We start from the raw sequence: 26,424 nt of genomic DNA, 5'->3' as shown, positions 1-26,424 counted from the left end.
TTCTTTACCTTCCTCCCCGATTTGTTTTCCTCTATGTGGGTTTGTCTTTTTTTCCATCTTAATTGTTTGGGTTCATGCAAACACAACTCATTATTAAATAAGAATTAGCAAGGGTGAATATCAGACTTTCTTCCACCTCTCTGGCTGTCACCTCCTCTTCCTTTTCCTTCTACATTGATTAACTGTTTCCATTAAATGACTAAGAGAACATGAATGTAACAAAGAGGGAAAATTGGCAGGGAGAACAAGATAGGTCAGGGTGATACGAGTGAAGCCTGGAACAGTCGACTTTTACAAGGGTGTACACACAAACACATAAAACCACACATACCAGATCTGTACTCCTGTGTGAATCCTTAACTTATTAATCATAAACCTCATTACCAAACTAATAATTAACTTGCATTTCAGACTTTTAGGTTAATTTTGGGGATTTAAATGACCCAGATCTAGAATTAATAATTGAATGTCCTGTATATTCATAGAAAGAAACTGATATGTACAGCCTTGACAAGTTTTTATAGCTAAAATGTAATAGGCAGAGCAAATGTTTCAGGCAATATGATGGCTATATTACAAGTTTTTGTTAGAGTGTACGTTTGATCAGAAAAGACAAAGCACACTTTAAAGTGATATTCCTTATGCTAGTAACACATTTAATTCAGCGTCGTATAAAACTAATAGTAGCTCATTTTTTCCACATGTATTCTCCTGGATTTTTTGCTATAGAGTAACAAAGTAATAGATAAACATAAATGGCAAGCAAAAGCATGCATTGTTTTCAAATTTCTTACAAATACAAATCTGAAGTTTGCATACCCAATTGCTAAAAAATAAAAAATTAAAAAATTAAACTGTTGTTTATAATACAGGAATGAGGCGACAGGCCACCTTTACATTGGACATGTGAGAATGGATCAAAGCCTGGACCTAATTACAGTTGTTAATCTAGGATTTGAAATTTGCTGTTCACAGATGCTTCCATCTGACTGATCTTGGGTCGTTTTGCTAAACTGACTGGGTGAAGACTTCTAGCTGTTCTCGCAGCAAAACTCAGTTCTATGAAGTAGATAGTTGACTTTGTTTTTCCATGACAAAATGTGACAAAGTTTACGTCTGTAAAAATACTTTTACAAAGCCATATACTAAAATGTGACCGGTGACTGGTTTCCTCTCTTTTTGGGCTACTCGCACCACAACCAAAGCTGAATGCTGGCGGTGACTTTCTTCCAGAAAGCCAGCAGTTTACACAAAGGATTCAAAAGGACAACAAGCTCTCATGTTCTCCAATCTGAAGTAAATAAGGAGTGTTGACAGCTAAATTAACAAACACTACAAGCACCATCAAACTGGCCCTTGCTTTTTTCTTCTCCTTTTTTTTAAATCATCAAATACACCAATGGATGAACTGTGGACAGAAAATCAAACTCATCAATAGCTATAAATAACTGGATGAAAAGAAGAATATTACTTAGAGTGTAAATTTACAGCAGCACTGGTTGCGTAGAACACACACACAGCACAAAAGCCCAGTGCATTGGTCAGGTTATAGTGAGACAGTCAGAGAGATAAGGCACCAAACAAGTCTAAATCCCCACTGAAGCTGCGGTGATGGACAGACAGGCTACCATTAACAATGCTGTGGCTTGTGAGAGCAGCAGATGATGGAAAGATACCCTGGCATTTGCCGTGTTAAGAAGTGGCCCTTAAAGATTTCACACTTCCAATTTCTTTGAATTATCTGCCATCTCCAGCTTGTCACTCAGCCTGACAATATGTGATTCTTGCTCACTGAAGTACCATGGCTGAGTATTGACAAAGCAATCCACAATGATACAGCGTGGTCCGATAAAACATTAGTCAAACTACATCGGTGTATCCACAATCATTGTATCCACAATCACTGCCCACAGCCGTGACTGGAGGCTGGAGCCTGCTTTTCCGTGAAATGGGAGGAAACAACGCCGCTATTTCAAAAGCAAAATATTTTATTTATAAGGGGAAAAAAAACAGAATCACACAAGAGTGTGTGTCATTCCCTGTGCATGGACAGACTTTAAGGGAATAGTTAGACATTAGCAGTTAAAGTTGTACCTCTAAAAAAGTGGCTCTGTTGGGAGTCATCGTTTAGTGTAAATCCTGATTAGTTGGGTCAGATGGGCTGAATGATGGTACATGAGTGATTTCTAAAATTTTAATTACATATTGGCCTGGTGTGGTTCTTTGTGTGGCTGATAAATCCATATCTATTTACACACAAAAAATGATGTTAGCAGGTGGTGTGTTACCTAATATCTTCCCACATGAAACATGACTGTGGAAGAAACATGGAAAGCATTCCACCCAAACTAGCTAAGTAACAAAAATAAATCAGAGTTGAGTTAATAAAATAATATTCCTGTAACAGAATATAACATTTCTACTTTTTACAACACTACTCCCAAATTTTTATCTGTTACTGGAAAAGCCTTCACTTTGCATTTAGCCTGTGTTCCGCACAGGAATTTCTTAGGTGAGACACAACCTCCTACCCAGTTTTTACCATCAGCCTTTGTGAAAATAACATTCAAATGTAGAAGTGTGACATTTTTGAAATCCGAGTTCTTCAAAAATAGTAAAAGTCCACTTTAGAGTTGTCCCTGCTATGACTAGCTGTTGGTTTGTTTTGCCATGAGATTATGGGACACAAAATATTTTTATAGATTTTTTTTTAACAATTATTTTAGGTCTCAGGTTTATTTGTTTTAAAAGCCAAAATTATAGAGCATAAATAAACAGATCAACAGCTCCATTTTCACAAATAAAAACAAGAGTTTTAGCAGATGGTCTCTCAACATTCAAGAGAAATAAAATTCCTGGTGCACCATTCCACAGTCGGATCTTCAACATAAGCAAAGCTGCTCCTGCTTCATGTTTGTTTCTCTTTTTAAACGTACGGCAAGTTCAAAACCGAAAAGCTTCAAGTGTCACTAAACCAGAGACTGATTAAAGCGTGCATGTCTTTGCATAACATCGTATATCTGTGTTGTCTTGTGGTTGTGGCGTGTATTGACATTTTCTCAATCTCCTCTCACAGTTTGCTCCAATGTGCTTCACAGAGCGGAAAACATTTGTTCAGGTCCACTTACGGAGCAGTGACAACCGCCAAATGTTGTTACGAGACAGAACAGACTCCTTATCAGATCTTTGGCTTGATTCTTTTTCTTGCTGCAGCAGACAGGCCATGATAGAAATATCATAACATCACCATTACCCTCAGTGTTCAGAGAACAGTGCACAGCCGGTGCTTTCCATGAATTATTAAAAGCAGACAGATTACGCTGCAAGGCTGCGGCACGCTACAGATGCTGCTGAGCAATACAATACAAGAAATGTGGGTGTGTGTGTGTGGGTTTGTTTTTCCTCCTATTTTAGAGGAAGAGGATTTTATAAGAACCTTAAATTTTAGCGAGGGGATGGGAGACGCAATTAGTTTAAAAGTACCAAGCTGGACTTCGACATGAATAGAGGTCATTTTACCAGCAGGCACGTGAACACATGTCCATTTATGTGTGTCAGTGGATGATGGGGGTGAAGGGCATGGTGTCAGGGCTTGTCTGACATGTGGCCTGGTGGGTTGGCTGGCTGGCTGGCTGGCTGGCTGGATGGTTCGTTTGCTGAGTCGATGACTGCTTGGGTGCAGCCCAGCTCCAACCTGGCAACTCTCTCCTCCTCTCCCTCTCCCTCTCAGTGTCTCTTTCTTTCCCTGGAGTGACGGGCTGAGACATTAAGACAGGCGTTTTAATTAACTGTGCCACTCTTCCACCTGCTGCCCTCAATATGTTCTGGCCCTGGCAAGCTGTCTCTCAAACCACTGACTCTCTTGCTCTCTTTTTGTTCTATATACCCCCTCTCTGTATCATTTTCCACTCATTCACTTCTTTATCTCACTTGCTTTCCAATTTGGAAATCTGACCCTTCATCACTTCCACTTTCACTCCCTAACCTCTTCCCCCCCCTCTATCCGCTGTGTATCCTTCCACAGTTTGACCCTAATAAATGAACACTCATAGGAATAGATAAGGTAATTCCATCAGGCTTAAATGACAGAATTAGCCAATTTTTCTTTTTGAACTTGGGAGGGGATCCACTCCTGTGTGTCCTGTTTCACTCGTTCCCTACCTTGCACTCATGCATATCCGCCAATTTGGTGCACACAAACTCCCACGCTTTTCAAATCTATCTTGTAATTCAGTTCTGCCCAGCACTCGTCGGGCTGTTCATTAAAGCCTGATTGGAGATGGATATTTCTGTTCCCTCATGACGGAATGAAACCGGGGATCAAACTGACGACATTACCGGATGTAGAGGAACCGCGGCACACAGGAGAGTGCAGCGTGTCTCTGTAAACGTAGACATGTCTGCTAATAAATATTTGCACTAATTTGTATAAATGTATGGCCGGAGCATTAAGAATCTCATTTAGAACTGCAACTCCTACAGTTTAATCATTTAGATCATAAATTGAGAATTAATTTAAACAGGACAGAGCAACTAATGATGGACTTTTAGCACTCTACTTAATTTGTATTACTCCTTTAATAGGGTTAATAATAGACGGCATTAGCGTTGCAAGAAAACGATCCCACAAAGTGTTGTATTAAAAGGATTAATGTTCTCCGTTTAGAATTAAAACCAGGCCTATGAGACACAGCGAAAACTAACAAATGGCCCGGTTCCGGCTCCGTGATGGGGCCTCAAGTCACAGGCACGGTACAGTAAGAAGACAGCAACCCGGGACAATATATCAACCCTGCAGACAGGGAGCATTCATCTGCTGCGTGAAGGAGGAGTGACTTTGAAGTTCTCTGCGGTGAGGTCAAAGAGCAGCCCTGGCCTCAACCTTCGTGTTTATGTAGCCGCTCTAGCCTTGGGAGAGCTCTTAATGAATGATGTGGACGGATGGAAACCGCAGATAAAAGGACACGCTCACACATCTGTCTGAAGGCCAAAATACACAGCGAGGATTTAAACGTACTTTGCGATGGGGCCACGTAGGGTGGCATGAACTAAATGCTGTGTCAATTAACAAAAAAATGGTCGTTATTGTTTTAAAAACAACACACTACATTAACGTGGAAAGTCCCAGCTAGTGAAGGTATTGTTCTGGATTTTTTTAAAGTGAAGTACTTCTAAAAAAAAGTCAGGACGAGTTAACGGAACGCAGACTGAATTTATGTAGCACACCTTTCCAGTAGGGGTGCAGTGGTTGCAGTTTTCTGCCCGATGACAGATTAACAAATCTTTAAAAAGCCTGACCTACCGATTCTGATTTTGGCCGACTGACTTTTTAAGTCTGGAATGTTGCTAACTATATAGGAAGAAGCTGACTTGGTAAGCCTGGGGGTGACTATTGTTAACTACAAATGTGCAGACATGATCTGGTGCACTGGTCTTTCAGTCAAACCTCTCTCACAGGACAGCAAAAGAGAACAGTGGCTGATTTTTAGACCTCAGTTTCCCTTGAAACTCTAAAATCATCATTATCATGTTTGCATTAGGCAGCTGTTTTGGATAAAATTCAACAATTGTTTAGACTGGGAAGAGAATTAGAGGGCAGTGCACCTTTGTCTTCCAGTAGGAAACACATACTGAAAACAGAATATGTAACATGTTTCCAGTCAGAGCAACTGCCTGAAAAATAAGGCACTGTAAAATCTTGACAAAGTTAACATCACCTTCAACTACTATAACTTTTTTTTTTCTCTAAGACTGCATTACTTTTTTATCAGACAGTTACTCTAAACAAACGCACTACATGTTCTGTACTCAGATCACACCGAGTGGAAGCTCACTGGTGGTTCACCACCAACCTGCATTTTTCATTTTTTTTGTGTAAACAAAGATTCATCGCAGACATGAAAATGGTCTGGATTGAACAGTGTTTGCATAAACCAATATGTTTTTGAGATTGGTGTAATTGTAAGGTGGTAGAAGTCCCATTTAGATTTGGACTCCTCCCGCACTAGACATTAGCTTTAGCCCTCAGGAACCACTAAACTGCATTTATACTAAATGAAGAGGGAGTTATGTATTGCAGCAACTTCACATAACCTTTTAATAGAAGTTCACATTGAAAATTCACAATTATGCATTTAAAATATGCTGATTACCACAAACAAGTGATGAAGTGTCACCTTTGTTGTGCTCAAATAATGCTGTCCCTTTCAAATCATTAGTTATTGCCATATTGTAAGTTAGACAGTTTTAAACTATCATTTTACAAAAGCGGAGAATTAACATTTACAGTTCCCATTTTAATTTACATCTGAATATTTAAATTTAAAGGCATAACAGTGTTTCTATTTGATGTGACAGTTTTTAAACCATGTAAAGTTCTCTCCTTTAATTACAAAGCACTAAAAAGACTTGATGCCCTGCAGCCTCTCTTCACTCTCATCCCTCTTGCAGCACATCTACAGGAGCATGTTGTCCTTGTTGTGCTGCCGCTGCTTGCACGAGGGCCTCTGGAGATAAATTATGAATGCAATGCAAAAGCTGTAAAATTTGTTGTATCTTCTATTATCTTCATGTTAAAGGCCACAAAAGCTCTTCAGTGAAGTCAGCCATTAAGAAATGACAGGTATTGCTATCAGGCTTCTTTATAGGCTATTACCTGCGATGACAGCAGCTGCTGCTGCACCACTGTACGGCCTATCACATTATTTGCAGCTAAAGTCAGCTACTGTGTCATTTTGCCTCATTTTCTTGACAGTGCTATCATAAATCCATTGGGCTGCAGGGGAAACTGTCGACTACCTCGATTATCTTCATAGCCTGAATGAATTCTGAAATGTATGTAACAGGCAATGACTGTTATGGATCAGGAGGCAGGGCCATTCTCGTGCTCTCTCTTTTCCCTCTCTCTCTGTCTCTCCTTTCTTGTATCTCTCTCAGGTGATGTGCTGATCGGGTGCTCGAGGGCTCTGAGATGAGCATAAAACTGAGCAGGAGGAGGTGAACTTTGAAGCACACAGTGACAATTCATGGTCACTGACGTCACCTCCACTTCTTGAAGTTATCCCCCAACTGATTTCCCTAAATTCACATTTCAGTGAATTTGAATATAATCCAGGAAAAAAAAATCTATTTTTGGAATTTCAAAGAATTAAAAGTATATATTGTACAAATACACAGAGTGATATATTTTAATTTCTGTGTTGACAATTATGGCTTACAGATAATGAAAACTCAACATTCACAACATGTTTTTGATTATGTAGGACTAATTAATGTATTACCATGTTAACAAGAAAGTCACCGACACCTGCCATACAAAGTGACGACCATTCATAAAAAATTTAGGCTAAAAAAAGTTAGCTGTGTCCAAGCATACTGAAAGTTAATGAAAAGTCCTTGTGTCAGCTTCTTTCTTTGCCTTGGGACAACAGGCATATAACTTCTCTCAGTGGTTCAAAGCCCTGTTTTCAGTTGGTAGCAAATTCTGCATTGTACGTCTCAATGAGAAGTGGAGTGGGATAAAATCCAATTCTTTTAAGCACCTTTTTGAGATGACGAACTCAAGATCCAACTGTCTAGACAAGCTGAAGGCCAATGTTGAAGTAACCTGCCCTTTCATAAGAGCCCTGACCAAGTGCTGAGTGAATATACAGTACATTACATAGTTTTCAATAGGCTGCCCTTCTGTATTAAAAATAATTTATTTTATTCTAAATAAATCAGAAAATGAATTTTGGGTTTTTGTCAGCTCTAAGCCATAGTCGATGTTAAAAGAAATAAACACTTGAAATACACCCCTCTGTTAGCGATTAATCCAAAATATACCCATATAATTTCATTTTTAAATCAAATATCTGAAATCAATTAACCTTTTCATGATACTGTATGTATAAAGTTAACAAGATGTAGGTGGACTGAGGATTCCACCAAACGTCTTCTTTTATAAAATACAATATTAAAGAAAAGAGGGATAATTGTTTCATTGCAGGAATTATTTCACATTGCTGTCCAGTACCTGTCAGTACTTGACTGTGGTTTGATCCACACATGACCTTTGCCTTGCGATTCAATCGCTTCACAAAACAAGAGACTGCCACGTTTTTATTAGAACCACAGCCAATTTGTTCATAATTATTATGCCTACAGGGAAGAGAGCATAAACACATAATTAAAAACATAATTAATAACCTGCGGGCATCATCTTCCCACTCTTGTTGCATCTTAAACACTATGTGACACCAATTTAAAGCTTGAACACAGTGAGCACATTTCCCTTTCTATAGGGTAAAAAAAAAAAGGATTAATGAAATTGATTGAAGTATTAATCTATACCGTGATCAGGTTCCACATGGGACCGAAACACATGTTTCTTCCTATTTTTGGGAAACCTCTGCACAACAATAACGAGACGTGGCCCCATCAGAAGTGAAACACCTCACTGACTAATTAGACTCTCGGGCTGCAGTTCTAGCAAAATAAGAAGAGAAAAGTGCTTGAAGAGAGACTTGCTCTCCCGCAATTTGCATCTGCCACTTTTTACTGCATCTGTTCCAAGTGCCATTCAGCGTTCCCGTTCTCCTTTTGTCAGGGAGTGTTGGGGCCCAACTATTTAAGCTCACCTCCTACCTACCCGGAGCTTTGTTTCAGCTCCTCTGCAGACCAGTAATGAGCCAACCGCCACAAAACTGCGAGGAAATTAATGACTCATTACGAACGGGGGCCCGGGCCGCTCCCGCGGCCGCGCCTCCTCCTCTCCCTCCACCCCACCCACATGCCTACATGTAATCCTCTCTCGCTCTCACCCCCTTTCTCTCACTTACCCTCATCCCGTCAGCCCATACAGAAAGACCTCAACACCTCCCTATCAATTAGAGCCTATTACAGGGCTCCCATGCTAGCCGGGCAAAGAAAGAGGGCCTTCACAGCTCAAGGGTGTGTGCAGCAGAGATTGCGAGAGCTGAATGAGGAGCCTTAAGGTGCTCCTTTCACACCCTTGCCCTTATCCATTATGCCAGTGTGTAAAGCCTCACAGGAGAAATGTGCGGCCCCAAAGAGACACGAGGATGAAAATAAGTCAAGGGAGGGATCCGTGGTCACACCTTTTCCCTTTTCCTCCCACTTTAGTGTCAAATTATATCATAACTAGTCCCTAAGCTGAGCAACATGGTCACTGTGCACCTCGTTTACATGGGAAGGCAGAGCATGGGAAAAAGATGTCAAGCTCTAAATGTCATGTATTGTTGTAAATGATGTGGTCTGAATTAACAGGGAGTCAAGGGCCGATATAAAAAAACAGTGAGTGATTTATTGTACGATTGTAAAGAGGAACGCAAATTAACTATTTTTCACAAAAAAAAAAGTAAAAAAAATGTGGTTTGTATTTGTGTTGAACCCCTTTTACTCTACTACCCTTAAATAAAACCTGGGCATCCTTCAGAAGTAATCTAACTAGTAATCAAATCTCAGCAGTTAATCTTACATTGCCTATAAAAATTCAGGACATTACGGATTTCTTATACTCTAATTGCGTGTTACCCTTTATTTCATTCCCGGTGGTTCAGCCCCCTTATTTTCAGGCTTGTTGCTCTTTGTTCAGAGGGCTGAAAAATGCCTCGCTCCATTGCCACAATTTTAGAATATCTTCTCTCCCTCTCTTTTTCCTGATATCAGCTTTTCATTCAAGCATTCCATGTTCATTGGCTTTTTGAAGCTATACGGCACATTTCATGGCAATCCCGCCGAGAGTGAATGGGTGAGATCACATGGGTTTGAGGTGGTTTAGAATAGCAAATCCTGCTGAAAGTGTCATTTCCAGTTGGAGGCATCAATTTGGTGTGTGAAACAGAGGGGCCCAGGAGACCCTGATAGCCTCAGAGATTCCTTACAAGAGCAAAAGGGTCCGGGGGATCGGCTCACGTTCACGTTGGATAAAACGGAGAATTCTGTAAAGTGCTTCAAATTCATGAAGCAAAGTGTAAAAGGAGCAGGAAAGGAGGAATGGAAAGTCGAGTGCACATACAACTTAACGGGATAGGACCCCGAACATATCATTACTAAGCTGTAGGGTGAACCTTTGTATTATTTGAAGTTATTAAATCGGGAGATTTGTCTTGCTGAGATGACAAAATAGAAAGAAAAGCATTTTGTTTAGTTTTTTTTATAATCACAGTGTGTTGCAAAAGTATATGCGCTCCTTAAACTTTTTCATGTTTTAAACATTACAACTACAAACTGTAATGCATCCTATTGAGATTTCATTTGATAGACCTCCTACTTCATAATTAAACAAAGTGGTTTATATCACATCGAATCACAATGAAATATACTGCTGCTTATATACATATATGTATATATGTGTGTGTGTGTGCGGGGGGGGGGTGCATGTGTGTGTGTCAGTACTTTGTAAGGCACTCTACAGCAAATAAAAGACAAAACAACCAATGCTTTTGACAAGCTAGCTGGGTTAGTGCAAAATAATAAAAACAAACAATTCATCTTTGACCTTCGACTGTAAAAGGCAGTCAAAGACCATAAATATGGTTAATGGGAATGCAATAAAACGCTGGCACCCACAAAGTAAAAATCTAAATTATTGGTACTTTCAATTTATTCTTTTTTTTTTGCCAAGCATTTTGGTAACTATAAAATCATACATGCAGGCAGCGTGAGTATTAACTCAAATATAAAGCCTCAATTAGTTTCAGTAAGAGCAAAATGGCTGATAATTATTGCATCAGCTCATTAGACTTGTTTTGACACTAAGCCCACTTAAATCACCGTGCATGCATAAACACAAGCAGAGATGTAAATACATGCATGCAGATGGTTAGAGTTTATACCCACCATAATTAGGCAGAGAATGTACAGGTTTACTGTTGAAAGGGCAGAAAAGCCAAGGTCTTCTTTGAATGTCTGTCACTCTAAAGTTATATGTGAAGGAAAGGATTCTTAACCTTAGACAATAATCACTCTGATTTAGACATTACAGTATATAAGTTAAAAAGTCAAAACAGGCTCGTTGACTCCATCAATTTCCATTAGAATATTAGCCGAGTGGATAAGGAGTGGAAAGAAAGACTATCATATTGCTTGCCCAACAACAGACTCATAATCAGAGGCTGCCACTGGATAATATCTTTGGGGGTTGGCCATGAAACTTTGAGCTTCAACACATTAAAGCACAACGCGCCATAAAATAATAATGCATGCGGTAAAATTATGCTGCTAGTAATATTTTAAATTGCTGCTGTCTGTTAAAGAGACATATCTGTATTTATTTACAAGCAGGGGTGGGAGATGTGGGGGGGAACTTTGTCTGAAGGCATGTTTATGAAAGTCGACTCCAGCTCTGAGGTAAGTGGCTATAAATCTGCGTGTGGATCTTTGCAAAGTTCCCTTGGAGGACATAACTTCAGGCCTAACCATCTCCTTCTTTCACTTGACTTTTAAACATTTAGATATTGCCAGGCCAACTTTGTTTAATGCGGCTTCTAAATTATGCAGCTTCCACTTTGATTGCACAAGCGTCAGCTAATCAGAGTTGATAAAGAGTCGCAATAAATTCACATAGGATAGAAAGTTCAGTGTGTTTGGCCTTGATCTGAAGTGTTTATCGTTTTAGAAATAATAAAATGGATCTTTGACAACAGGCTACAGCGCCTTCCAAAATTATTCGTGCCAAGTGAACTTTTTCACAGTTTGTCATTTTGCAGTAACAAACTTCGCTGCATTTTATTGGGATGTTATAATGATAGATGGATGCAGACTGAAGTGTAATTGTGAAAAGAAAGGTGCAAATTAAAGTCTGAAAAGTGTGGCATCTATTTGTGTTCAAACCCTTTTAATGCTCTGTCAAAACAACATAGCGGAAGTTACAGGAGGAGGAGCGTCTCTACCACTTCTGAACATCCAGAAACTATCAGAATTTACAGACTATAAGCATCTACTTTTTTCCACACACTTGGAAAACTTTAATGCAGCCAATATGCAGATATTTACCAACTCAATTTCAGAGGCTACACCTTTGAGGTAAACTGTCCTACTACTGATTCCCAGGGTCAGGTCCTGCTGCTGTGATATCCACAGAAGTAGCATTTGTTAGCAGGTTAGCAGGCTGTCACATTACATAAAGATGTTTTGAAGTCTTGCGACAGATTCTCAATTGGACCTAGACATGGGCTTTAACTGGGCCATTATAACACCTGGGTTTGCTTTAATCTCAACATACAACTATAATGGAGTGGCTAAGTGTTCCAATAAGGTGAACCTCTAATAGGTTTTCTTCAAGGATTGTCCATTCATTTTGATCAGCCCCCCTGTAATCCCACAGCACAATGCTGCCAACACCACACTTTCCCAGTGAGATTATGTGTGTGTTCAAGGTGAAGACACACCTTGTACACACACATTACACCTTGTGTAATGTGCTAGACTCACATTACACAATGTGTTTTGCTTCTTCATGACTCGCCGATGTTCTCTAACAAACCTCTGAGATTTGCAGATCATCAGTACTTATACTGAAATTAAATTGCATGCCAATTCACTGATTCAATCCACAAATTAAGTGTTTTTTTAAGATTTGTTGCACTGGATTTTATTTAGGATATCAGATTTAAGGGTGCTGAAGACAAATCCACAGCTCTTCTGATTCTTATTTGTTCACGTCTTAAAAATCAAAATATTTCATATTAAAGTTTTTGGCAAAAATGTGAAACAGTTCAAAATGTGTGAAATAATTTTGTAAGGCGATTATGTTTCAGATATTAGCATGGTTTTTTGGGGTTTTTTTTTTTAAGTGACCTTCATCTGTTAAGATCAGTATCTCTCCCTCAGATATACTTCCACTTGTTGCAGGTTGTTTTAACTTTTCAGCCTGCTCTTTCAGTACTTGACCCTTATGGTAAAATGATGAAAAGTGTGAACTACATGAAGTTGAGAACGTGACTTGTGCTAATGAGAGAAGCCTTACTTCTATGATCAAAAAGATCTCCTATCATGTAGTTCATATCCCCTGTGGCTATTAAAACCAGATGGAAATGTTCTTTATAACCCCCACTGGATCAACATTTTGCAGATAACTCATTTACACCTTTTTTTTCTTTCTCTCTCTTCCCCATATCCCTGGCATGTTTATGTTTTTATTTTGGTTTCAGGTCCTGAGGTTCAGATCATGGCAGCGATGGTGTTGTAACAGCGTTGCACTTGGCTGACCCACAGATGATGGACGCAGAGGTCTGTTTCCTACGGCTAGGATGATTAAATAGGAGTGAGGATTAAGAGAACTGATTTCTTTCCCACTTGGGTTCAAAGGGCTTAATCAAAGTGTTTCACTGCTGAACTCTTGCCCCTCACTTTCAGTGCATAATTAACTGGCCGGTGGTGATAAGGTTGAACCTTGTGAAAAAACTATTTGAGTTAGTTTTTTTTTTTTTACTTTTCTTGTGCAGCAGTGAACCTATCAACAGGTGATGTCACTGTGGACTAATTATTGGCTGGAAAGCTTCATTGATCCGACAGTTTAACTCTGGGAAAATTGTTTCTCCTTCGGCTAAACTGGAGGAAATTGACAACTGCCCGTTAAAGTCTGAGCACTCTCATTTCTTCTGCTTTGTTTCCTTTCTGTCCTCTCTAACGTTTGCACCTTTCTAGTCTCAGATAATCCTGGGGGCCTGAGCATTTATGCACGAGCTCAACCATTTCTGTCTGTCCATTGCGTTGGTGATGTGAGCTGACACTAGCTATCAGTTCACACCTTGGACACACAAGGAAAGGTGCTAAACAAGGACTTCAGGACATGTCACAGTGTAGAGCGAAGAGACAAGACCAGGCACAGAGGTAAGAGAACATGTACACTCTTAAATGAACACCGAGGAACATACATTGTGCAAAAACAAGTATACGGTGTGTTGAACACAGTTGGCTGATTGCTGCACAGTTTAACAAGCTTCGGCTCTGGGTCTGTTCTGTTTCAGCGAAATACAAGCTCTGTTAATTTGTGCAGGCCAGATTATGATGCTGGGAATGCCCGAGCCCCCCTGCCAGCGGCTCATATGGCATCCGACCGTAAAGACCCTCTCCACAGGTGGTGGGTCCGTGACTCGCTTCGTGGGGCTAACCCTGGCAGAGCAACAGATGCCAAGACTCAGGCGGATCTAGGCAAGGCTCGCCAAAATCTGCAGTCTTTCTTTACCGAGATCCTCGAATCGCTTTTTAGCAAGTTAGGGTGGCTGGACACAACCGAGTGAGGATGACCATCATCCTTGGGAACTCAGAGTACACATCTCTACTTCTCAACTTTGAAAGGAATCAGCTGAGGTTTTTTTGGCCATCTAGATCCATCCTAGGTGATATACTTTTTTATTTATTTTTTTTACATCCTCTATTTGCCTTGCAAGTTGCTAAACAAATCCAGAACTTGCCAAAGGAACACGTTAGGGAAATCGTATTACTATGCTAACAAAAAAAACAAAAAAAAGGCATTACTTTATAACTGATTCCACAATAGTCACGATGCAAATGAAGCACAAAATTAGGATTTTACAGCATCACAGTTGGGCATCGTATGTTGACAGTAAGGATCCAAAGCATAAGCCACTATTTAGCTAAACGTCTTTTATCCTCATTTGATTTTTACTGTGAGACTGTGTCTGTTCAATGTTATGCTGTGCAGTGTGTTTATGTAATGTAATTAGATAACAGTCAGATCTTAATAGGTCTTAATGACCTGTTGAATGTTAGTGCAGCGTGGCAATTCTTGGAGATATGAACGCTGAGTTGAACTAAGACTGATATAAATAAAAAAACAAGGATGGAAGCTGAATAAAACGCTCAATTTATAGAGCAAAATAAAAGAATCATTTAATTTTACGTTTTAAAGACAATATTTGTAAAATCACTTGCACATAGCCAAGCTGTTAAAAAATGTAATTGATTTTCCTTGAACTTTGCTTAAACTAAAAGCTAACTCCTGAGGAGCTTACAGTAGTGATTTTCAAAATTTATTTTCAAGATCTCACTGAACAGGATGCTACATACGCCAAGAGGAGATTCTGAGTTAATTTAAACAAAGCTTGGAAAGAATGGCTCCAGAACTCTTATTTAGAACATTTTAAACTTGCAGTATTTGGATAAATCAGCCATTTATCTTCACTTGAAATGTAATTCTCTTTCTCCTCCTCTCACTTCCTGTTTTGTCACTAAAAATCATGTGGAACCTACATCACTTTATGTCAGTATTTACAGTTTTGATCTGGCTGTTGTTTCCCAATGAGCCGAGCTGCTTTCTGCCCCCCCTCTCTCTTTTTTCTTTTTTTTTTTTTTTTTAAAATTCATTTAGCTGTAAGGCAGAGTGCGATAAGACAGAACGAAGTCTTCCCTCATAACGAGGCACATGCCAAGTCTGACATAATCCAATCTGGTCCATTTTCATCAGCTTTTGTCTCGTGTTTTTTGCCTCTCTTTTGGACTTTCCTTTGGTTCCAGCGAAGGCTCAAAAACCTGAAATGACACAATTCGGTCGCACTTGTATGGCGCAGAGGCTCCAATCCAAAATGGCTTTTTTTTTTCTGCGGGGAAAAAAAAAATCCTTACAGACCCACACACGTTTAAATCTGGCCCTGGGGGCAACAGGATCTAAACCATGGAGATAAAAAAACATCCAGGCCAAAAGCAGAAATATATATTTAAAGGAGAGGGCTTACCATAGCAAGGAAAAGGCATGTCAAACTTGTGGAAAAGAGGCATTCTGAGTGAGTGGTAAACACAGACCAGTGTGCCCGTAGGAAAGCCTCAGAAAAGCTCTCCACACATAAAAAGGGTCCCAGCCTCACACACACAAACAACTGAGGGAGAGACAATGGCGGTAATAACAAGCGAGGCGTCAGGGTGCGGAAAGACGGTTAAACGGTCATTTGTGACAGGGCCTAATAGAATCTCCAACGTGGAAGGAGGCTTGCACAAGAAAAGGACAAATGGTATACTTAAATGGATGCCTAAACGCTGTTCTCTCCAAGCAGAAAACATTCTGCTGTTATCTAATAGTTTAGAGACCTTTCATATTTTTTTAAGGATCACTGATACAGAATCAGGCAAGATGGTTTGAGGTATGAGAAATAAGTATTACATCTGAAACTGACATCTTCAGTGAGATCAAGAAAAAAAAAAAAAAGAAAAGCAAGGCTAAATCAGCAGAGAGGTAAACAAAGATTTTTAAAAAAGTAATACCAGTCGGGTTCTGAAAAATAAAACCTTGCCATATCCTCTTTTTCAATTCACACTCGTGCCATGAATGCCTATATTTCAAGTGTAAACAAAATCCAGCACCACGCAGGAATGATGAAAAGCCACTGCTCTTATTATAGGAGCAAAATAACACGCTCTTATGAAGAGATTGATTGTTTTCAAATTGTAGATCTTTGTACGAGGAGTGTAAAGTAGAGCTAAGTCTCCATTATGGGATGCTGTTGCTACATTGCTTTTGATTTTCTGTCAACATCCCTCTTACCAACAAGGCACTGTATTTACTGAATACATCAGGGCCAAGAAATGGATTGAAAACGCAACGTTTGTCTTCTGCAATCCAAATCGTGTCACCAGCTGGAGGAATTGCAGGTTTTGCATCCCGCGTGTGTCTCACTCTGCCAGTAAATTTACCGATTCCATAGAACTCTTCTGAATAGTTGACAGCACAGTATGAAGGGAGTCCCTACATAAAAAAAAAAAAAATAAATAAACATAGATTAAGAAGGAGCCACAAGAGCGGGCAAGTTAGTCCTACAAAGCTTTCCCCTTCCGATTCAGGGATTATATACAGAGAAGTGAGTAGAGACTGTTCACCAGACATGTTCTTACACAAATCCGTGAATGCTTAAAGGTGCTTTTTTTATGATGAATTACTGGTTTTATGCCCAAAGTGTATTTTGTGAAGCTAATGAGTACTGAAATGTTTTAATCAAATCAGTACAAAACCTAACAAACAGGGTGCTTAAAATGTTCAAAGCTTTGCGCTGTATGCCATGCCGCTATAAAAAAGAATTTTTGAGGGTTTTAAATGCTAGCTTATTAAAATGTAGTAATTTAAATGAAAGATATATGTTTGCAGAAGTGTTTTTCAAGCATAACTAAGAATTAGTAACTATATTGGAAACATGTTTCAAAAAATATTTCCATTAGGATTTGACTGAAATTGCACTGTTTATGCACACGCACACATTGTATGACATATTAAGAATGGTTGTAGGGGTAAATAAAACTTTCTAGCAGCTTTTGCTTTTTAAAGTTTAGGAAGTCATTGCCAATGCCTTTCAAATATTAGCTATTGTTTACAGAAATAAACAGTGAATATCCCAGTTTATTAATATATTAAGACGCATTTATGTATTTAAGTAACATTTTATGCCTTAATGGGCTTAGTGACACCACTAACGCTAACATAAAACATGCTAGACAACTGAGCTTTTCAAATAGAAATCATTAAAATGCCTTTGACTCTTCTCTGATCCAAGTTGAAACAGAGATTGAGAATTTTTCTTGTTCAATCCTCTCACAATATACATCAAAAATCCTATGGATTTGAGTTTGCGAAACAATCATTTGAGCAAAATTATCTTAAAAATTATTTACTTAGCTTTTTTTTTTTTTAATTGTTCAGTAGATTCGATTAAAATTTGTATTTAATTTAATTAATCTAGCAGTTAAATTTATAAAACCCAGAAGTAATAATCAAAAACTACTAAATGGTACATATTAAAATTGTTCCAAATTGTTCCAAATTCTAAAAGTTGGTTTTACTCATTTTCACACACAAAACTGTAATTACTATCCTAAATCAGCGTACTTTATGCATGTTTCCTTGTCGCCCTACTTAAGTAGCACAGTCCCAAAATATAAACCAATATGAACATCTGTAAAGTAGACTTACCTGTCTCTAACCCGCCATCACACAAAGTCCTATCGCTGAATGTGAACTCGTCACCCCTTTCCTCTCGTTCAGAGTCATGGCCTTTCTATCCCCTCTAAGTACCCCTATAAATTCAAACGTAATGCTGCTAAATGAGATCACTTACATGTGCCATTTCTCTTCCACTATATTTATCATCTAACACTTTGGCCTTCATTAACAAATAGCACTCAAGACAGCGAGTGGTGAGTGATTTTCCCCATCACTGTTGCTGGGGAAGAGAAAAGGACGCTTGTTGAACTCTGGTTAAGCTTGTGATGCAAGTCCAAGAACAGACACTTTAGTTGGGTCAACTAAGTTACTGCTAAGTAATTAAAATAATAATAATAATAAATACTGCAATCAATAGAAAGAACGATGCAAAAGCAAAATTTATGTCTTATATTATGTTTCATCTGAAGCATTTGTTTGCACATTTTACAGATAATAACGAAACATTTGTGCAGCCAGCAAGGATGCCGAGGATAAAGAGATGACTCATCCTTGCCGACTGAAAAAGCTGAAAATCATAATTTCAACCTGAACACATTCTGTGTCACACTCTCTCAGGCACATGCGCACCAGCAGGAACCCTCTTTCACACCACTATCAGACAGTGTCCAATGAGCATCAACCAACTAGTTTGGCTATTAACACCGATGGTTTTAATTGGCTGCAGTCTCCAGCACTGTGCACCACAGTGGGGCGCATTAGCACAGCACTACCTCTGTAAGATTACAGACTGCTCAGCACTAATTTATAGTGCAACTATTCTTTGTAAGTCTGGCGCTGTCTCCTCATCTGCGCTGGCAAAGGAAACCTTCAGTTTGGCTATTAATTATTGTGACAGCGGAAAGATGCACAAAGCAAGGGTAACCCCCTTTTTATTTCCTTTAATAAACATTTGAAAACAGCTTCATTATAATAATGTATTTTGATTAACGATGTTTACCACGGTGCTGGTAGTGAAAATTGCTCTCCCATAAATTAAACCAATAAAAGTTAGCTGATGAATTATTGCCTGAACACAAAATGTTACAGTCAAATTCACTCACTGTAGCACCACTCTGTAAAGTATCAACAAAATCTACATATTCAAGGGATAATTAACATAATTAATTTAATTTTCAACAACTAAAACCATAATGGGTTTTTGTAGAAATATATGTGTGTGCTTCCTTTCTTTTTATTTATTTATTTTTTTTCCTCCACATTTTAATTAAGAAGAAATACAACTATGAGAGTTATAACTGTAACTCTAAAATCTAAAACAATATATTAAGGAAAAAATATATATTCTATGAAGTTACAATACAGCATGTCCGTACAATAAAATTACAATAAATATTCCTTAAAAAAATCTAATTTGTTTTAAAATAAAGTTTTTTCCACTTCAGTAAAATCATTCCTAAGTTGTTGTTGACAAATTACCAAGTATCTGAAGTTTCACACATATAGAGTCATATTTGCTAATTAAGAATATATGTTTTGAAAATTCTCATTTGTCAGATTAAAAGTACCTTTTGAGAACAACAACCTTTAAGCAGGTATTAAACATACTGTTCATTAAGCATACGTTTTTGTTTATAAAAATAGTTTTATATTGGTCTGGTGCAATATTCTAATTTCAAATGCTATGTTTATATTAGCTGTAAGTAAAACAAAATCTGCATAATTAACAGGAAAATAGGCTTTAAAAAATACATTTGCTTGTATCTAACCTACATAATGTGTTTCACTTAATAATGAAGTTCTTAAAGACAAATGTGTTTTTCAATAATATTCTTATTTATCGAATAGGAAATTCTCAAATTTAAGCTTGTGTGAAAAGCCATTAACCTGTTTTATTACTTGCTTGATAACGACATAACAGAACACAGATGCATTTTTATCACATCCGCTTTCAGTTCTTTGTCTGATAGCTGCATGTTCATGCTGATTTCAAACAGCGCTTCCCGGAGCCTCTTGTATTTAACAGCAAAAAGCCTGTGTTAGCCTCCAGGTAAAATTTTGTATCTCTCTCAAAAAAATACAAAAAAAAAAGAGGTGGGGAGCTTTTGAGGGGCAAGTCAAACAATTTTACCATGTCTGTGTTTCATCTAAATCACTGACAACAAAATAGCCTCTAGCGTGAGTCTCAAAGTTAACTATGACATCTGGCATGGGCTCTGAACACCATGACAACAGACACCACACAGCAGCACACAACTGCAGTACACAAGGCAGCAAGGAAGAGCGAGGGGGCTGAAACACAGCTTGTTATTGGGGGATGAATGCAATATAAAAAGATCTGTAATTATGTTTTTTTTTTTCAAACAACACCTTATAACACGGGGATTATAACACGACCCTTGTTTGTTATTGTAAAGACAAGCGTTGTGGGGTATATGATGCAAATTATTCCATTTTTATTTTTGGGAGTAGGCAAAAAACTTACAGTAAAATAGATACATTTTGCCCTGATGCACATGTAGTTAATTTGCAGTGACTGTTTCTATGCATTATACATTTAAACAAAAAAGGTTTCAGACGAGATGGTACATCAGCCCTCCTGGGGGCCCTGAGGCTATCGTCAGGGTTGGCATAATGGGAGGGGGCTTTAGTGCAAATGTTGTCATCCAAGTGTCCTAACTCGGCATTTCCGAGCGGAAATCCAGCAGCAATCGCACAGTTCTGAAATTATGTGGCAATAAAATCGAGCCCTGATAAACTGAGAGACCGGGATAATTGGGATGAGGAACACCTTGTCTTTGGATAAGTGACAGGAACCTATCCGGTTACTGCTGCTGGGTTTTCCGACTGATATTCGTTTAGTTCAATTTAAATAAAATTTTAAAAAAGTAGTAGTAACAAAAAAAAATGCAAGGACAATTCAGCCATTAGTTTTGCAGTATAGGTTTAAGTAAACAACTTTTATATATTTATAACACTTTGGGTCTTCTGAGTTTTTATTCTTTCCTGTAGGTTATGGAGACCCGGGATGGATTGTCCAGCATCACCCTCTTGTGGAGCAAAAGCAAAATGCAAACCCTTTTTGCTCTCATCCTGCTGCAGTGCTCTTCACCCGTCTACCTCTTCCTGCTCCAGAAGCATCGCCACTTCCTCTTTTCCCACCCTGACATTGTGTCTGTGAATTTCTTACTCTGTGCCCAGTCTCGCTGACCTCTTAGTCAAATATTTAGATGTTCGATTTAGCCTCTTTAAGGAACTGCCTCACAACCTCTCACCATACGGAAATCAATGGGATGAGTTCAAATGGCAGTGAAAATGTTCAAACATAAACAAGTTCACTTGGAGGCTGCGTACGGGGAGGGGTATTGGCAGAGGTAGAGGTGCCGGTGGAAGAGACGGAGGGGTAGCGGCAAAGGGCGGGTGTGTGATACTAATGTATGCATAGCCATAGAGTTGCTATGCATATGCATATGGGAAGAGGGGGATTACACACAGGAATGAGAAGAGATACAGAGAAGGTTTAAAAAGAGGGTGAACGCACAGGACACAATGAGGTAAGGCGGGGCATGCTGTGTATATTTACTGGGAGAGGAGAGAAGCGGAGAGGAGACGGGGAGATTTGGTACATCTTGGCAAAAATGGGCTTTGCCTTGTGCTAAACAGAGTGACCTCTAGTCAGGGCCTTGGGGGGACTAGGTGCGGAGGGGGTAGAGTAGTTAGAGCAGCCGACTCTTGCTGTTCCCTTCAGGGAGCAACACTGCACCAAAAAGCATGGACAAACCAGGGCATTAATATCCTCACTCTAACCCCTTGACAATACCCCATTATGTATGTACGCCTCTGTGCATTACACACCTTGAACTAGAAACAATTGCGCCCTTTTTCTTTCGTTCCCTTCAGCGCTTGAACCAAAGCCAAGAAATGCAATGAGCGAATTTTATTATATATTTCTAAGGCAGAAACCCATCCGCACACAAACACACACGCACACACACACACACACCGCTGAACACCTTCGCTGTGTTCTTTTACATAATCAGTTACCTTGTGACACCTACCTTTGCTGCAAATGACTGTTTGCCTTTTATTCTGCTCAGTGTTTTCTCTCTATCTTTCCCTTCCAGCCATGTGTATCATCTCTAATTACCATTCGCACAGATTCCAGCCTGCCATGCTAAAATCAAGAATAGTGTAATTTTTTTTTTTTAAAGGAAGAAAAAAAGCCTGCTTGTACGGTGCAAAGGGGCACATGACAACCAAATAACACGGGAGGGAAAGGGAAATGGAAAAAAAGTCTAAAACACAAGCTCTGGCTGTAGGGTAACAGCATCAGCACAGCATTATGATGTTTCTAAATGGGGAGTGTGTCTCCTGACACAAGTTCCTGTCCAGATATCGATTGCTCCTGCGGCCGCAACACTAACAGCAATGGAGAGCCATTGAACTTTAAAGCAAATAGTCCTTCTCCCCCGCTCAGCATCCTCTCGCAGACGATCAATACAGGTCGGCCCGGCACGGCTAACACCTCTATCTGGAATAATGGCCTTCCTTTCAAAGTTACAAGCCAGGAAGAAATACAGACAGACTGGACCAGGTTAGGATGGGGGTGCAGGGAGGGGAGTGACGAAAGAAAAGCAAAACACATAGCATTACACAAGTCTTTAATTTTTTTTTTTTTTTACTTTTGTTGTATATTAAAATGTTAGTTTGGTACAGAATGAAGCTGATTGTTCACTGTATAAGAAAGTTTGTAATGCATTAACAACAAAGCTGTTAAATGCAACATTTAACAGCTTTTTGTAAAAAAAAAAAAAAAACAAAACAAAAAACTAAGTTGTTGGTAAGACATATGTTTTTATTGTACTAAAAGTGCTGCATAAAGACTCATTTATGGAAAAAAAAAATTATGTTCTGTATTTAAGTTTGTGTCCAGATTTACATTTTTTCTTCCAGCTCTTAATGTTAGTCAAACTTCCTAGCAAGTTGGCTGTGGTTGTCAAAAAAGGCTTAATTTCTTCAGACATTTTGATCCACCCTGATACGTTTTATGCAAAATGGGCAATTTTTTGATGGGTAAAATTTGAGCAGTTTGATTTATCAATGTAAACTGGAATGCAGACCCCTGACTGATTGAAAAAAAGCAAGACCAATCTTGACTAAATTCATAAATATCCAGATGTTGTAATGCAATGTTCAACAAGCACTGCCAAGACATCAGGAAAACTGGTGCTTCTACTCTCCCTTCCCCGATGTCCTCTAGCAGTCGGCCATTTGTCTACATGCTTAATAGGTAGAAGTGGGCGTGGCGTCAGTTTGATCACCATTAGCCCCGTATTAAGCACTGTGACCCTAATGTTGCCCACTCCATTACACCGCTGCTGAGAATGGAGATGGAGATGATGACCCTGAGAAGAGAGGAAGGCTGAAGGGTTCAGCTTGGCTGGGCAGAGATCAAGTGTGAACGACGAGAAACGCCCATTAGCCATTCTTGATCACCCAGGAACCTCTGGGGACCAAGAAGAGATACACCCAGTATTCACACCAGTCTTGTCCAAAAAAATACAATTATAAACATAATACGGTAGGCTCAACAAGTACAGCACATGTCATTATGATAGATCTTGAACAGGTTTCAGACTTTTTCCTCAATAAAAATACTTGAAATGTGCACGTAAAGCAATCTGCTGAAAATCTGATTTAATGTATTTTTGCCTCTTAGTAAAAAAGTAAAGATTGTTGTCAGGTCACGTGGAGACGATGCAAATGTTTCTCAGTGATGATCTTATGGTTTAGAGGTATAACTTTCCAACAGCCAACTGTATGGGAGCAGGGTTCAAAGCCATATGCAAAAAAAGAAAGCATTTTCCCAGCACAAATCTCTAAGCCGTTCCATGCCTGAATCAGCTTCAGCTATGAGCCATCTATGAAACACAATAGAGAGATGCAAAAGAAAGAGAGAGCGCTAAAAAGACAGGAAGTGAAAAGGTAGCATAGTGCAACATGTTTCACGATAAAATATGTCTGGATTAAGACTGTTCTTGGCATCAGGAGATGAATCATGTGGCCAAAGCAGAGGCCATCTGAACACGGAATGTCAGTGGAGGCTCAAATATGGCAGTGCTGCAACTCAAAATCTCTTGGCTTGCGAAATTCTGCAGCAAGCTACTGTGAAGCAAAAGTGCTGACTGCTGACTGAAACAATTTCCTTTCAGAGGATCAGAGAGATCCATGGTGACAAAATGTACCTCATTGAAAGGCTCAAGCAGGCTGTGACTAAGATTACAGTAAACATGTTTGTTAGCAAGTGTACACTGTTCTCCTCATACAAGATGCAATTTGAAATCCCCATAAAGGTTTATGTTTACAATATAGTAACATATTCTTAAAATCTCACAAATATATATAATAAACATTTCAACGTCCAAAATTGCAACTTTTATTGTCCAACCATTCCAGATCTGAGCTGTATTAGATTTCTTCAAGTACTACGTTAACTTGGCATTAATCATTGTGGGCCTGTGGGAGAGACAAGAGGATGGCCAAGAGAAGAGATGAAGGCTGGGATGTTCAGCATGGCTGGGCAGAGCTCAAGTGTGAACGAAGGAAACGCCTCTTTGCCCATTTTAAAAGTCCTAAATTCCCTGTGAGACCTAAGCACGAGTACAAGGATGCATTCCCACTTCAACACAGACTCCTCACACAAAAAAAAGATTAGTACCTATGAATAACGCTGCGTGTTGTGAACGTCAACCATATCACACATGTGAACAATTAGGAAGACGAAAAGAAACAATTTTGATATATTTGTTTTTAAGTTAGGTGACTGTAAAGTTACACTCTTCCCTCTGGTAGATAGATGTCTTAATTGGGTATGTTTTTAGGCAAGTCAAGAAATCCGGTAACCCATTATAGCCGATTTTAGTCATTTAAAAAAAGCAAGCTTTTATTAGAGGGATACAGTCCTATATTAGTGGATACTAACTACACTTTCACAAGAGACCATTTTAAGCTGGTTCCAGCAACATCTGTTACTACACTAAGGTTTCATTGGCAAAGGCTGCCAGATATTTCAATCCGCCCAATCATTAGTTGATGTTTCTGCAGAAAAAATGGCCTGTTGAAAAATCCAGAAGTTTACTCCATTCTAGGCAGAGTTGGTTTAATCTGATAAGATAGATTGATAAATTCAGATGCCACACCAACGAAACTCTACATAGTAATACTGACATTTGTCACCTGAGAAAAAACACAAACTAATTGTGTCCTGGAAATTGTATGGTTATTATCTGTTAATATAACACCCTACACACATATCTTTAGTTCCCATGTATTTTATTTGATAAAATTAGCTACAACAGACTTTTCATTTTTCAACAAACTCACCACGATATAAAATCTACTCACTAGAGGAAAGGGACCCATTACTCATAACAACATTTCAATTTGAAATGTTGCGTCACTCAACAAATATTCCAAAAGATAGACCTTCCATTATCATTAAATCTTTAAGTTTGTTCACCACACTACTCTATCTTTTAGACTGAGCTTTGCAGATTTCTTTCTCTCTTGCTTAATAACTCCAAAAGTTATTAGGTCCAATTGCACTAACTACAGCAAAGGGTTACTAATGGGTCTTTGCAATAAGTTACTTTTGACAGCAGTGTGTTGTGTGTGTGTGTCTGCCTAGATGTTCGAAACAAGTGGCACTGGCCTACAGCTGAACCCAAGAAACTATTCTTACACATGCCTCACCTTTCATCCCATGACCCCATTATTTCTCCTTCCATAGAAAACTCACCAAACAGAACACGTTTGATTGCCCCAGCCCTCCAATTGCTCTCCCTCTCATAATGTTGTCTTAAGAAATGTGGAAACAATTGAACCTCCATTTGATTTTGGCGCTCAAAATGACTACCACATTGGCGTCCTCCAACAACCGTGTATGTGTGTGTCCGAGCTATACACTCCCCCAACCCCCTCCTGGGATTGTGCCGAGAGATTCCAGGGGCTGTGTGATCCAGCTCCTCTCATCATGGCAAATTGAGCATGTGCGCTTGACGACCAGCTGAGTAATCTCCCAACACGTCGGATTTAACACACCACTCTGCAATCACAGAAAGAAAAATAACTTTGGGGAAGAAAAGTCATAAATAATCTGGTGGAGAGGGACCCTCACTCTGTTGCCCTTTTAACCTGGTTGAGAAAACAGTCAATAATAGAGGATTCACATGATTTTCTCTGGAGTTACATGGTTTCCATCATTAGGAGAACCAATTTATGACCGGAGGAGTGTAATACCAACACTGAAAACCAAAATTTGTTGATAGAAATAAAGACTACTCATACTCTGTAATAGGGGCTACAGGGAGCATTTCCTGACTTGATCAATACTTTGACAGAAGTAGCAAAAAAAATGTATTCCAGTGAATTCAGTTCATTTCATAGCAATAATTTAGAACAGGTATCTTAAGGCATTTTACAAGTCAAACATACAATCCATATCTAATTCTACATAAATACATAAATACATAATC

The sequence above is a fragment of the Poecilia reticulata genome, linkage group LG9 (assembly GCF_000633615.1).
Source record: "Poecilia reticulata strain Guanapo linkage group LG9, Guppy_female_1.0+MT, whole genome shotgun sequence".
In the NCBI taxonomy this organism is placed as follows: Eukaryota; Metazoa; Chordata; class Actinopteri; order Cyprinodontiformes; family Poeciliidae; genus Poecilia; species Poecilia reticulata.
The sequence above is the reverse complement of the archived record's forward strand: the minus strand, read 5'-3'. Positions refer to the sequence as shown.